We start from the raw sequence: 12,531 nt of genomic DNA, 5'->3' as shown, positions 1-12,531 counted from the left end.
CCGCTGTCTGCGCGTGCGCAACGCGGGGCACTGTGGGGCGGTCGTCGCGCGTGGCGCCTCCGAGCGCGGTTGGGGGCCAGGTCCTGCTAGTCAAGTTATCGTGGCCCCGAGTAGGGCTCTGCGGCTTTGACTTGTGGTCGGCGAGGGCCTGGGGCACAGCGACGCGCCGAGCGCCGTACGCTATGCTCTCTATTCCCGCCTGGGCTCCTTCCTAGACTTTCGCATAACTCCTGAGGGTATTCTCCACCCTGTGAGTATACGTATGCGTTTTATACGTTGTGATTGGAGGTTCTAACAGCTGTTTCCATATAGATGCAATCCCAAACCTGGCGCCGTGGCGCACTCCTGTAATCCCAGCGACAGGGGAGGCTGAGATGGGAGGATCACAAGTTCCAGGCGCTGCTTAATGAGACCAAAATAATAATAATAATAATAAATAATGAACTAAAGGAACTGGGGGGATGTAGCTCACTGGTAGGGTGCCCCTGGATTCAATTCCCAGGACCGAAAAAAAGTGTACATACGAAGCAGACAGGCACGCATAACTATGTGGTAGGGCCTCCATTTTCACTAATTCAGGTAGTTCTGATGCACTGCCAAAGTTTAAGAACGGCAGCCTGAAACTTAATATCCCAAACTTAATTCTGTACCTTTCCCCCTTTCCGAAGACCTGGGAGTTGTCTAGGTCAACTTCAATTCATGGTTATGAACTAATTAGTAGTGTGTCATGAAATCAGCTTAACGAATTGCATCTACAATTTAAAACATGAAGTGTAATACAATAAAATATGTAATGTCGGTGTATCTCACATAGTAAAGACAAGAATTGTCAAAGTTCTGTTGATGTGTGCAAGTGTGTTATATGTTGGTGATATATTTTTTTTCTCCAGACACTTTACAGGACAAGGATACTAATGCAAGTACTGTAGGACCAAAGATGTAATCTGGGATTGTCTCTGACCAGCCAGGACATATGGTCATCTTTGAGTTTATATTCAGAATATAAAATGAATTATATTTAATGGTTCCCCAGTCCCTGCCTTCCATTCTCTCATTCCCCCAAACTGTCCTCCCCACAAGTTCATGAATCTAACATAAGTCTAATCAAGCTGTATCCTTTCCCAAAACTCTTAAGGAATCCCGGTAATCTATAGTAATACATTCAGGGTTATCCATGTTCTTTCTAGAATCTAGTATCCTCTAATTTTACCTCTTCCTCCCTAACTTTCAATCCTGCTATCAAAGATTTCTATCAATGTTCCTACTTATATTCCTTTACTCCTGGCTGCCCTTCATCTGGAAAACTCCCTGTTTTTCCCCCTTAACTTTCCAGCTAAGCACATTGGTGCACTCCTGTAATCTCAGCAACTCAGGAGGTTAAGGCAGGAGGATGGGGACTTTGAGGCCAACCTCAGCAACTCAGCAAGGCCCTAAACAACTTGTCTTGGAAAATAGTAAGGATTCAATGTGTAGTACCTTCCAAAACTAGCTCAATCATCACTCTCTGAGTGAGCCAGGTTAAGAAATTTCTCTTGGTTTCACATCTTTGCAGTACAAATTTCCAGCCAGGTGCAGTTGCCTGTGCCTCTAAACCCAGCTATTTAGGAGACTAAATCAGGAGGATTGCAAGTTTGAGGTAGGCTTGGACAACATAGTGAGACCTGGTCTTGAATACATAAACAGAATAGATAAAAAATTTGTGTTAGACCATAGCCCATCCAGCTCTACATTGTTTACCTGACTCTCTCTTCTATGGAACAAATTATCCCCCACATTTTTTAAAAAAATATATATTTATTTTAGTTGTAAATGGACCTTTATTTTATTTATATGTAGTACTGAGACTTGAACCCAGGGCCTCACACATGCTAGAAAAGTGCTCTACCACTTAGCCACAACCCCAGCCTTGAGTCCCAAAACTTTATAAGTGTTTCTGTATTGGTGTTAGAATATAAATTTCTATGATAATATTATTCCTGGATAGTGGGTCTACTAGTGATACCAATTTCCAAAAATTTGTACAGATGATTTGCATCACTTGTGTAATCCAGGGAAACAAATCAAGCTCTAAAGAATAGAAAATAAAAAGTTGCAATTTTACTTCCTATTGATAGTTTAGGTTATAGTTTTCTTAACTTTTTATTATTCTTATATGTATTGTTTAATTTTTAACTTTGAAATATTTTAGATATACAGAGTTAATTTTAAAATGTTACAAAAAAGATTTTAAACATCAGTGCTTACTTTATAAAAACTTAAAACTGGGCCATATATGGTGGTGCTTGCCAGAGATCCCAGCTGAGAAAAAAGCTGAGGCAGTAGGCTAGAAGTTATAGGTCAGCCTGGGCAACTTGGTAAGACCCTATCTAAAAATAAAAGTTAAAAAAGTTCTGGGGAACCAGGAGCATTGGCATCTACCTGTAATCCCAGCTACTCTAGAGGCAGAAGCAGAAGGATCACAAATTGGAGGCCAGTCTCAGCAACTTAGTGAGTGAGACTTGTCTCCAAATATTAAAAAAACAACAACAAAGTGTTCCCTGGTTGGATCCCCAGCACCAAATATTCAAACACAAAAAGGTGTCTGGGGATATAGCTGAGTGGTAGAGCACTAGCTTAGCATGCATAGGTCCTGAGTTCAAACAAACAAACAACAGCAACAACAACAACAACAAAAAACTGGGCAAAAGATTTGCATATACATTTCTTTAAAGATAAAAAATTGGTAAGCACATTTTTAAAAAATCATAAGAAAAATGCAAATCAAAGCCATAATGAGATACCACTTTGTGCCCTCCAGGATCAATACAAGTTTTGATAAGAATATGGAAAAGCTGGAGCCTTCACACATTCTGGTGGGAAAGTTAAATGGTACAGTCATTTTTGGAAAATGGTTGATAGTTGCTTAAAAAGTTAAACCGAGTTATCATATTACTCTTAAATATACATATAAGATAAAATATGTCCATACATAAATCTGTATACAAATGTTTATAATAGCAGCATTATACATACTAGTCAAAAGGTCACAATAACTGAAATGTTCAATGGCTAAACAAAAAAGTGATGTTTCCATACAAGGGAGTATTTTGGGGAATAAGTTACTGATATATACTTTATATATATGTTTCCAGGGTTGCTGTAATAAATTACACAAACTGAGTGGCTTAAACAACAGAATGTATTGTCTCATAACTCTGGAGGCCACAAGTCTGAAATCAGGGTATTGTCAGGGTTGGTTCTTTCTGAGGGATGTGAAAGAGAATCTTTTCCATTGCCTTTCCCCTAGCTCCTTAACAGCCTTTGTTAAATAAATAGTGTTCCCTTGTATCTTCATAGTATCTTCCTGCTATGTGTGTTCCAGTCCCTTTTGTAAGTATACAGTCAGAGCTGAGAGTATAGTTCATTGGTAGAATATTTCCCTAATATGCACAGTGATCTAGGTTTGATCCCCAGCACTGCAAACAAACAGAAAAGATACAATTACATTGGATTAGAGGCCCAATGACCTCTTAATATCTTGATCATCTCCAAAGATGGTTCCAAGTAAGGTTTCCAAGTAAGGTCAAATTCATAGCTGTTGGAGTTAGTACTTTAACAACTTTTGGGGGGACACAGTTCAACACAATAATAGATGAGGAGCAGAAGGTGTAACTCAGTTGTCTAGGATGAACAAGTCACTGGGTTTGATTCCCCAGTACCAATAAATAAACCCTGAAAATACTATATTAGGGTGCAGTGAGTGGCCCATGCCTGTAATCCCTAGGGACTCAGAAGGTTGAGGCTGAAGAATTGCAAGTTTGAGGACAGCCTCAGCAACTCAGCAAGACGCTGTCTCTCTCTCTCTCTCTCTCTCTCTCACACACACACACACACACATACACAAAGCAGGGGCTGATGTAGCTCAGCAATAGAGCACCTCTGAGTTCAAAAAGAAAATATTAAGGGCTAGGGATGTGGCTCAAGTGGTAGCACGCTCGCCTGGCATGCGTGCGGCCAGGGTTCGATCCTTGGCACCACATACAAAGATGTTGTGTCCACCGAAAAACTAAAAAAAAAAAAAAAATATTTTAAAAAATACTATCTAGATGTTAGCAGTGAAGGTTGGTTTGGTTGGGCTTATAACATCTGTGAAAGGAACAAAAGAAAATTGATGGAATTACCAGATTAAAAAAAAAAAGAAAATATTGTCTGATCTAATTTTACTCAACGTTTCTAACACCAAAGGTGTGAGTTTTTCACCTTTTATCAACCAATTCTTTTGACTCTCCAGACACACACTGGCTATACTATAATTCAATTCCATTCCAGTACCAACTTCCCTGAGTTAGCACAGAGCAAACCCCACAGGTTAAGAGTTTAGTCCCCACAAGACTGCCCCCATTTCTAATGCCCTCACAACTCTCAGGTTGCCACCTGAATGAAAGAGAGTGAATTTGGAGTCCCTACTCTGAATTAAGAACAGACTTCCTCCTGGGGAAAGAAGGAAGCTAAACGGCTAAAGGAAGCTGAAGAATGAAGATCCCTTCCCTGCCCCAGCTCTAATACAGGGTAATTAAATCTATGTATGTATATCATCTGGCTTTTGTTTCTATAAATTGTAACTGCTTCTGTGGGGCTGGTGGAGAAAAGCAATCTAACTGCTTCTTGATTTGATCAAACTGCATGAAGTTCACAATTTATTTTTCCATCTTTTGTTTATTTCTTAAGTGAGCCAGTGGCCAAATCCTCCAGCCAGGGTCCCTGGGTTAGGCTGTCTGTAACATGAACCCAGTTAGTAGGTAGGCATGATTGATGAGATCATTGGGTGTTGATGATGAAACCCCATGTCCAGCTCTTTTTCCCTGGTAGTCCTGGGGTGATGCTGGAAGTTCCAGTCCTCCAGTCACAGGGTTAGATCCTCAGGAATCCTACCCATCATTCTGAAACTAATCTATGGGCCTACCAAGAGACTCCTATAGGCATATCTCAGGTTTTTGTTTTTGTTAATGAAAAACAAAAGACCTTCCTATCATTTCTGTCATGCAGGAAATTCCAAGGGTTGTAAAAATTGTGCCAGGGGGCTGGGATTGTGGCTCAGAGGTAGAGCGCTCCCCTAATGTGCGTGACACAGCACTGGGTTTGATCCTCAGCACTACATAGAGTAAAATAAAGACATTGTGTTCACCTATAATTAAAAAATAAATATTAAAAAAACTGTGCTAGGACCAGGGGCAAAGACCAAATATATATTTCTTATTATATCAAATAAGTGAAAGAGGCCAGTTACCAGAGGCCAAATAGTGTATGGCTCCATCTGTATATCCAGAATAGGCAACACTGTAGTGACAGAAAATAGATTAATGGTTGCCTGGGATGAGGAAGGGAGGGAATAGGGAGTGATTGCTGATGGGTAAATTATATGTTCATACAGATGTTTAACATATGATGGTGCAAGCCTGTAATCCCAGCTACTCAGGAGGCTGAAGCAGGCCAGCCTGGGCAATTTATCAAAATCCTGACTCAAAATAAAGATGGGAGTGCAGGGGGTATAGCTCAGGGGTAGAATTCTTGCTTAGCATGCAGGAAGCCCAGTACTGAAGGAAAAAAAAAAAAGTGTGTGTGTGTGTGTGTATATATATATATATATATATATATATATATATATATATATAATCTGTAGATTACTTTGGGCAGATTGATATTCCATTTTTTTAAATGTCTTTCAGCAATGATTTAAAAAAATTTTTTAGTTATAGATGGATACAATACCTTTATTTTATTTATTTGTTTTATGTGGTGCTGAGGATTGAACCCAGTGCCTCACATGCGCAAGGCAAGGGCTCTGCCACTGAGCCACACAACTCCAGCCACTCAGCAATGTTTTGTAGTTTTCAGTGTATAAGTCTTTCACCTCCTTTTTTGGTTAAATATATTCTTAGACATTTTTGTTCTTTTAGATGCTATTATATATGGAATTCTTAACTTCCTATTCTGATAAGTTTTTGTTTATTTGTTTTGTTTTGTACTGGGGATTAAACCCAGGGTTGCTTTACCATTGAGGTACATCACCAGCCCTTTTATTTTTTATTTTAATACAGAGTCTTGCTAAGTTGCTTAGGGCCTTACTAAATTACTGAGGCTAGCCTTGATTTTATGATCTTCCTGCTTCAGCCTCCCAAGTTGCTGGGTGACAGGCCCTACTCTTGATAGTTCTTTACAAGTATATAGAAACACTACTTAGTTTTTTGTTATTGATCTTCTACCCAACAACATTGCTGAATTTGTTTATTAGCTCTAGTAGCTTTCTTATGGATTCTTTGGAATTTTCTATAAGGTCATGTCATCCGCAAGTATAGTTTTATATCCATTCCATTTTGTAAACCTTTTCAATACTATATTGAATAGAAGTGGAGAAAGTGGGCATTTTTTTCTTGTTTTTGATCTTAGGGGGAAGTTTTCACTCTTTCACCATGGGTATGATGTTCCCTGTGGATTTTTTTGTAAGTGCCCTTTTTCATGTTGAGCAAATCCTCTTCTATTCCTAGTTTGTTGATTTTTTGGAGGAGGGGTACTGGGGACTGAATGCAGAGACACTTTACCACTGAATTATATCCCCAGTCCTTTATCCTGAGTTCAGCTGAGGACTGAACTCAGGACCATGCGTGTGCTAGAAAAGTGCTCTGCCACTGAGCTAAATTTCCAACCCCTGTTTTTTTAGATTTTGAGACAAGGTCTCACTAAGTTGTTGAGGGCCTCGCTAAATTGCTGAGGCTAGTCTCAAACCTGAGATCACCTGCCTTAGCCTCCCAAGTCTCAGGAATTATAGGCCTGTGCCCCTGTGCCCAGCTACTTTTCTGCATATTCTCCAGATATTTTTGTAATTATCATAGCGATTACATAGAACATCCTAAAGTTATAGTAATCTAATTTAAATTCATACTAACATCTTCAATTGCAATAAAAAACTATTCATACAGTTTTCTTCCCCTTTCATATTATTGGTGTTATAAATTCTATCTCTATACATTGTATACCCAACAATATAGATTTATTTATTGCAGTATTGAGAATTGAACCCAGGAGTACTCTACTACTGTGCTGTACCCCTCTTTCCCTTTTTTTCACTAAGTTTCCAGAATGGCCTCCCAACTTTTGATCCTCTTGCCTTGGGCTCCCAAGTAGCTGGGATTATGGGCGTATGCCACCCTGCTCAGCCCTAATAGTACAGATTTAAATTTATAATTTTTTATGCATTTGTCCTTTTTTGAGATTTAAATTTTAAATTTATAATTTTTATGCATTTGACCTACCTACCTTCCTTTCTTCCCTCCTTCCTCCCTCCCTCCCTCCCTCTCTCTCTCTCTCTCTCTCTCTCTTTCTCTCTCTTTCTCTCTCTTTCAGATGGGTGGGGGGATCTCACAATGTTGCCTGGGCTGGTCTCAAACGCCTGTGGTCCTCCTGCTCAGCCTCCTGAGAAGCTGGGAATACAGGTATAAGCCACTGCACCTGGCTCAGTCCTGTTGAACATAAGAAGTGGAGTTACAAACCAAAATTACAATAATACTGACTTTTATATTTGCCTGTACATTTATCATCACTGCAGATCTTTATATCTTTGGCTTGTGAGCATCCGTTCATTTCAACCTGAAGGCCCCCTTTACGGTTCCTTGTAGGGCTGGGAGCATGCAAAGAAGATCTGCTATGCTTCCTCCAGTTAAAAAGAGGAAAAGGGAAATGGGCTGCTATCTGCTTAGGACCAACTCTACCACCATGCTGGTGAAGAGCACATATTTTGAGTAAAAATGCCATGAAACATTCCTACCTCTTAAAGCTTTTTCTTGCTTGAGTGTTTGCTTGGTTGTGGTAAATCTTTGACTTTTCCAGAGCTTCTAGTTGTCTAGAAGGCTTCTAGTTGTTTCTGCTTGTTTCTGTGGGGAATTCAAATTGGCAATGATTTTTTTTTTTTAATATAGAGAGCATTTTGGGAAACTGGCACTATCATTCGGAGCTTGTGATTGTGCTAGGAGGATAATCTGTATGTGTGTTTGTGTATTTTTGTATTTGTATATATGTGTGCAAATTTGTGTATGTTTATGTATATGTGTATGTGTATAAACACATACACACAGAGATAATATATGTATCTGAAAAGCCTTAAAATGTTAATATACTACTGACCTAGAAATTAAACTTCTACAAACTTGGCTTAAGGAAATAATCATGTATGTGTGTAGGCCATTTTGGGTACAAGGATATTTCTTGTCCACATTCCTTATAGTAATGAAATACTGGTAGAAATATTTATGTCCAACAGTAGGGGTTGTTAAAATATACCATGGACCACCATGCTGTAGGATGCTAAAACTCATGTTTTAAGGAAGATTTAATTTCAGCAAACTTATATTCCTTAACATTTTTAAAGTGTTAAAATAGATCACATTGTAGGTCACATTATAAATCTTAGCAAATACAACGAAATAGAGATAATTTCTTGCATCCTATGAAATCAGAATAGAGTGAAGTTAGAGATTAACGATAAGATCAAAAACAAAAATCACTCTAATACCTGGGAACTAAATAGTATGCTTTTGAATGAGGAATGGATAGCAGAAGAAATCAGGGGAGAAATAAAAAAAATTCTTACAAATGAGAATAGTGATAACATATCAAAATCCTTGGGACAGCATAAAGGCAGTTCTAAGAAGAAAATGTATAGCCCTGAGTTCATACTTTACAAAAAATAATTCAACATTACGTATCAAGTCCCTAGAAAAAGAAAAACAAACCAACACCAAAATCAGTAGAAGTTAGTAATTGAAATCAGAGCCAAAATCAGTGAAATGGAGAATAAAAAATAATACAAAGGATCAATGAAATAAAGAGTTGGTTTTTTGAAAAGATAAACCAGATTGATAAATCTTTAGCCAAACTAACCAAAATACAGAGAAAGAGGACTCAAATAAAATTGGAGGTGATAAAGGAAATATCTCTGGTCACGGTGGCATATGCCTATAATTCCAGCAGCTTGGGACACTGAGACAGGAGGATTGTGAGTTCAAAGCCAGCTTCAGCAATGGCAAGGTGCTTATCAATCCAAAAAAATTTCAGGAGTACTAACCCATTCACAATAACCTAAAAAGAAAAGAAAAGAAAAAAACAACTCAAAACTTTGTAATTAATCTAATGAAGGATGGGACAAAACAGATGTGAAGACCAATGGAATAGGGCTGGGGATGTGGCTCAAGTGGTAGCGTGCTCGCCTGGCATGCGTGCGGCCTGGGTTCGATCCTCAGCACCACATACAAACAAAGATGTTGTGTCCGCCGATAACTAAAAAATAAATATTAAAAAATTCTCTCTCTCTCTCTCTCTCTCTCTCTTTCCCTCCCTCTCTCACTCTCTCTTAAAAAAAAAAAAAAAGACCAATGGAATAGAATAGGAGACAAACCTACATAAAAAGAGTTACTTCGTACTAGACAAAGGTATTAAAAACATACATAGGAGGAAAGATAACCTTTTTAATAAATGGTGCAGGGCAAACTGGAAAGTCATATGTAAAAGACCCCTTTCTTGACCTCTGTCTCACACCCTGCACTGAAGTCAACTCAAAGTGGATCAAAGACCTAGGAATTAGACTAGAAACTCTGCAACTGCTAGAATGGGAGAAGATTTTTGCCACCTGTTCCTGAGGACATTAACATCCATAATATATAAAGAACTCAAAAAAACACCAAAAAATTTTTGATAAATGGACAAAAAAACTAAATAGACAGTTCTCAAAAGAAGAAATACAAATGGCCATATATTTACATGAAAAAATACTCAACATCTTTAACAATTAGGGAAATGCAAAGCAAAACTACACTGAGATTTCATCTTACTTCAATCAGAATGGCAATAATGAGGAATAAAAATAATAAGTGTTAGCGAGGATGTATGGAAAAGGTATATTCATACATAGTTATTAGGACTGCGAATTAGCGCAAACAATCTGGAAAAACAGTATAGAGATTCTTCAAAAAACTAGAAATGAAACAACCTATGACCCAGCTATCCCACTCTTCAGTATATATCCAAAAGATCTAAAATCAGCATACTAACTGGGCACGGTAGCACAAGCCTATGATCCCAGCAACTCAGGAATCTGAAACAGTAAGATCATGAGTTCAAAGCCAGCCTCAGTAACTTAATGAGGCCCTAAGCAACTTAGTGAGACCCTGTCTCAAAATAAAAAGTAAAATGGGCATGGGGATGTGGCTGAGTGGGTAAGTGCACCTGGGTTCAATCCCTGGTATCAAAAAATAAATAGATTAAAAAAAAAATAAAATCAGCATACTATAGGGACACAGCCACATCAGTGTTTATAGCAGCAGAATTCACAATAGCCAAGCTATGGGATCAACTTAGGTACCCTTCAACAGATGAATGGATTAGGAAAATGTGCTACATGTACACAATGGAGTATTACTTAGCCATACAGAAGAATGAAATTATGGCGTTTGCTGGAAAATGGATGAAACTGGAGACTTTCATGCTAAGTGAAATAAACCAGATCCAAGAAGTCAAAATTTGAATGTTTTCTCTGATATGCAGAAGCTAGTCCAAATAAAAAGGGTTAAAGCAGGGGGGAGATCCAAGATAGTGGACTAGAAGGAGGTTGCATTCCTTGTTGCTCTGTGACTTGAGATTCAAACAGAGGAACTGTCTTCCTTAACATGACTCCTAAAGCACAACAAATAAAACCAAAAATCAACAAGTATTTTTTCTCTACAAAGCAGTTGTTGCCGCCCACTGATCCCCTGCTGTTTACCCACTCTTTGTCTGCCATGATCACCCACTGTCTACCAGCATATCACCTGCCTTTTGAGCATAGATTGCTCATGACTATTGCCTATCATCAGCCATTGTCCCATTTACCTGCCTCTTACCTGCGTGCAGCCCGATGAGCACTTTTGGATCCCAACGTGCACCTGTGGATCACCTGCCATGAGCTTGCCCACTGCCCCCTGCTGCCTGGAAGTCCACTGTCACAGTACCTGCAGGTTACATGTAGCTGCCACCATTTTGGGACACTGGCCAGGGCCTGCAGGTTTGCAGCAATCTGGGGGCGTGGCCACCTCAGTCTGGGGACACCAACCAGGGCCTGGAGATATGTTGTCAGAATACCTGCAAGTCTGGTTGCACCTGAGGTCTTTCTGCTGGGTGTGCTAGTGGCCACCATCTGGCTGCTTTTTGGTAAGGTCGCTCCTTTGTGTGAGTGCATCCCTGGTGGTCTCTCTGCAAGTTGAAATGGCATTGAGATCTTGGGACTGCAGCAAGGCAGACCCTGGGGAATCTGACACCAGGTCCGTCAGATTGTAGTTGGGCTTGAATGGGCCAGTCTGGGTCTAGCAAGCCTGTGGAAAGCTGGAGACTAGGGGCAGTGCCCTGGGGGGAGCTCAGGTTGGAGAAACTGGAGAAAACCAGACTCTCTCCAGCTCATTGAGTCCTGAAGTACTTAGGGACATTGGGTACTGTTCATATTAGTTTCTCCCTTAAAGATGAGATACTGGAAGCCTTCAGGAACACTATAAGACTACAGGGTAGAAACTATTCTGCCTCAGATCCATACCACTAAATGGGAAGACACACAAACAACATGAAAAAACCAAGGGAACAAAGTGCCTCAAACAAACCAAGATGTTTCAACAATAGAATCAATAGACAACACAGTAGAGGAAATGTCAGAGAAAGAGTTTAGAAGACAGAACCTCAGGCAATAAAGACAAAATATACACTCTTGAAAATAAAGTCAACTGAACAGAGAAGATGGTAAGAAACCATGAAAAGAACTTCCAAGAAATATGGGATATCATGAAAAGACCAAATTTAAGATTTATCAGAATAGATTAAGGCCTGGAGGTACAAACCAAAGGAATAAACAATCTTTTTAAAGACATAATATTAGAAAATTTCCCAAATTTAAAGAATGAAATGGAAAATCAAGTACAAGAGGCTTACATGACACCAAATATACAAAGTTACAGCAGACCCACATCAAGGTACATTATACTGAAAATGACTAGCATATAGAATAATGATAGAATTTTTAAAAAGGATACGAGAGAAAAAAACTCAAATTACATATAAGGGGAAACCAATTTGGATTTCAGCTGATTTTTCAACCCAGACCCTCAATGCCAGTAGGCCCTGGAATAACATATATCAAGCTCTGAAAGAAAATGAATGCCAGCCAAGAATACTATACCCAGCAAAATTAAGCTTCAGATTTGAAGATGAAATAAAAACCTTCCATGATAAACAAATGTTAAAAGAATTCACAACTAAAAAGCCTGCACTACAGAACATTCTCAGCAAAATATTTTATGAGGAGAAATTGAAAAAAAATACAAAAACACTGAAAATCAACAAAGGGAGGAGCTACACAAAGGAGAGGTCAATTAAAGGAGAAACTAAGTCACATGAAAAAACAAAAATAAACCAAAATGACTGGGAATACAAATCATATCTTAATAATAATCTGAAAGTTAATGGCCTAAACTCATTCAAAAG

The 12,531-nt window shown here is 38.9% G+C and overlaps 1 protein-coding gene across 3 annotated transcripts in view; it reads left to right on the top strand.

Annotated features, from left to right (window-relative positions):
- The first annotated feature begins 3 nt into the window (after positions 1-3).
- The window catches only part of Urgcp (upregulator of cell proliferation), a 45,254-nt gene continuing 32,726 nt past the window's right edge, over positions 4-12,531 (top strand). For 2 of the 3 annotated variants that reach the window (XM_027938352.2, XM_071614258.1), the window contains exon 1: positions 4-250. The gene's annotated coding sequence lies outside the window, so the exon portion shown is untranslated. Of the gene's footprint in view, positions 251-4,405; positions 4,549-12,531 lie in introns of all 3 variants that reach the window. The other variant, XM_071614262.1, reaches the window with a different exon arrangement.

This window comes from Marmota flaviventris, chromosome 1, assembly GCF_047511675.1.
Source record: "Marmota flaviventris isolate mMarFla1 chromosome 1, mMarFla1.hap1, whole genome shotgun sequence".
Lineage (NCBI taxonomy): Eukaryota > Metazoa > Chordata > Mammalia > Rodentia > Sciuridae > Marmota > Marmota flaviventris.
Note: the sequence above shows the minus strand (reverse complement) of the source record. Positions and strands in the feature narration are given on the sequence as shown.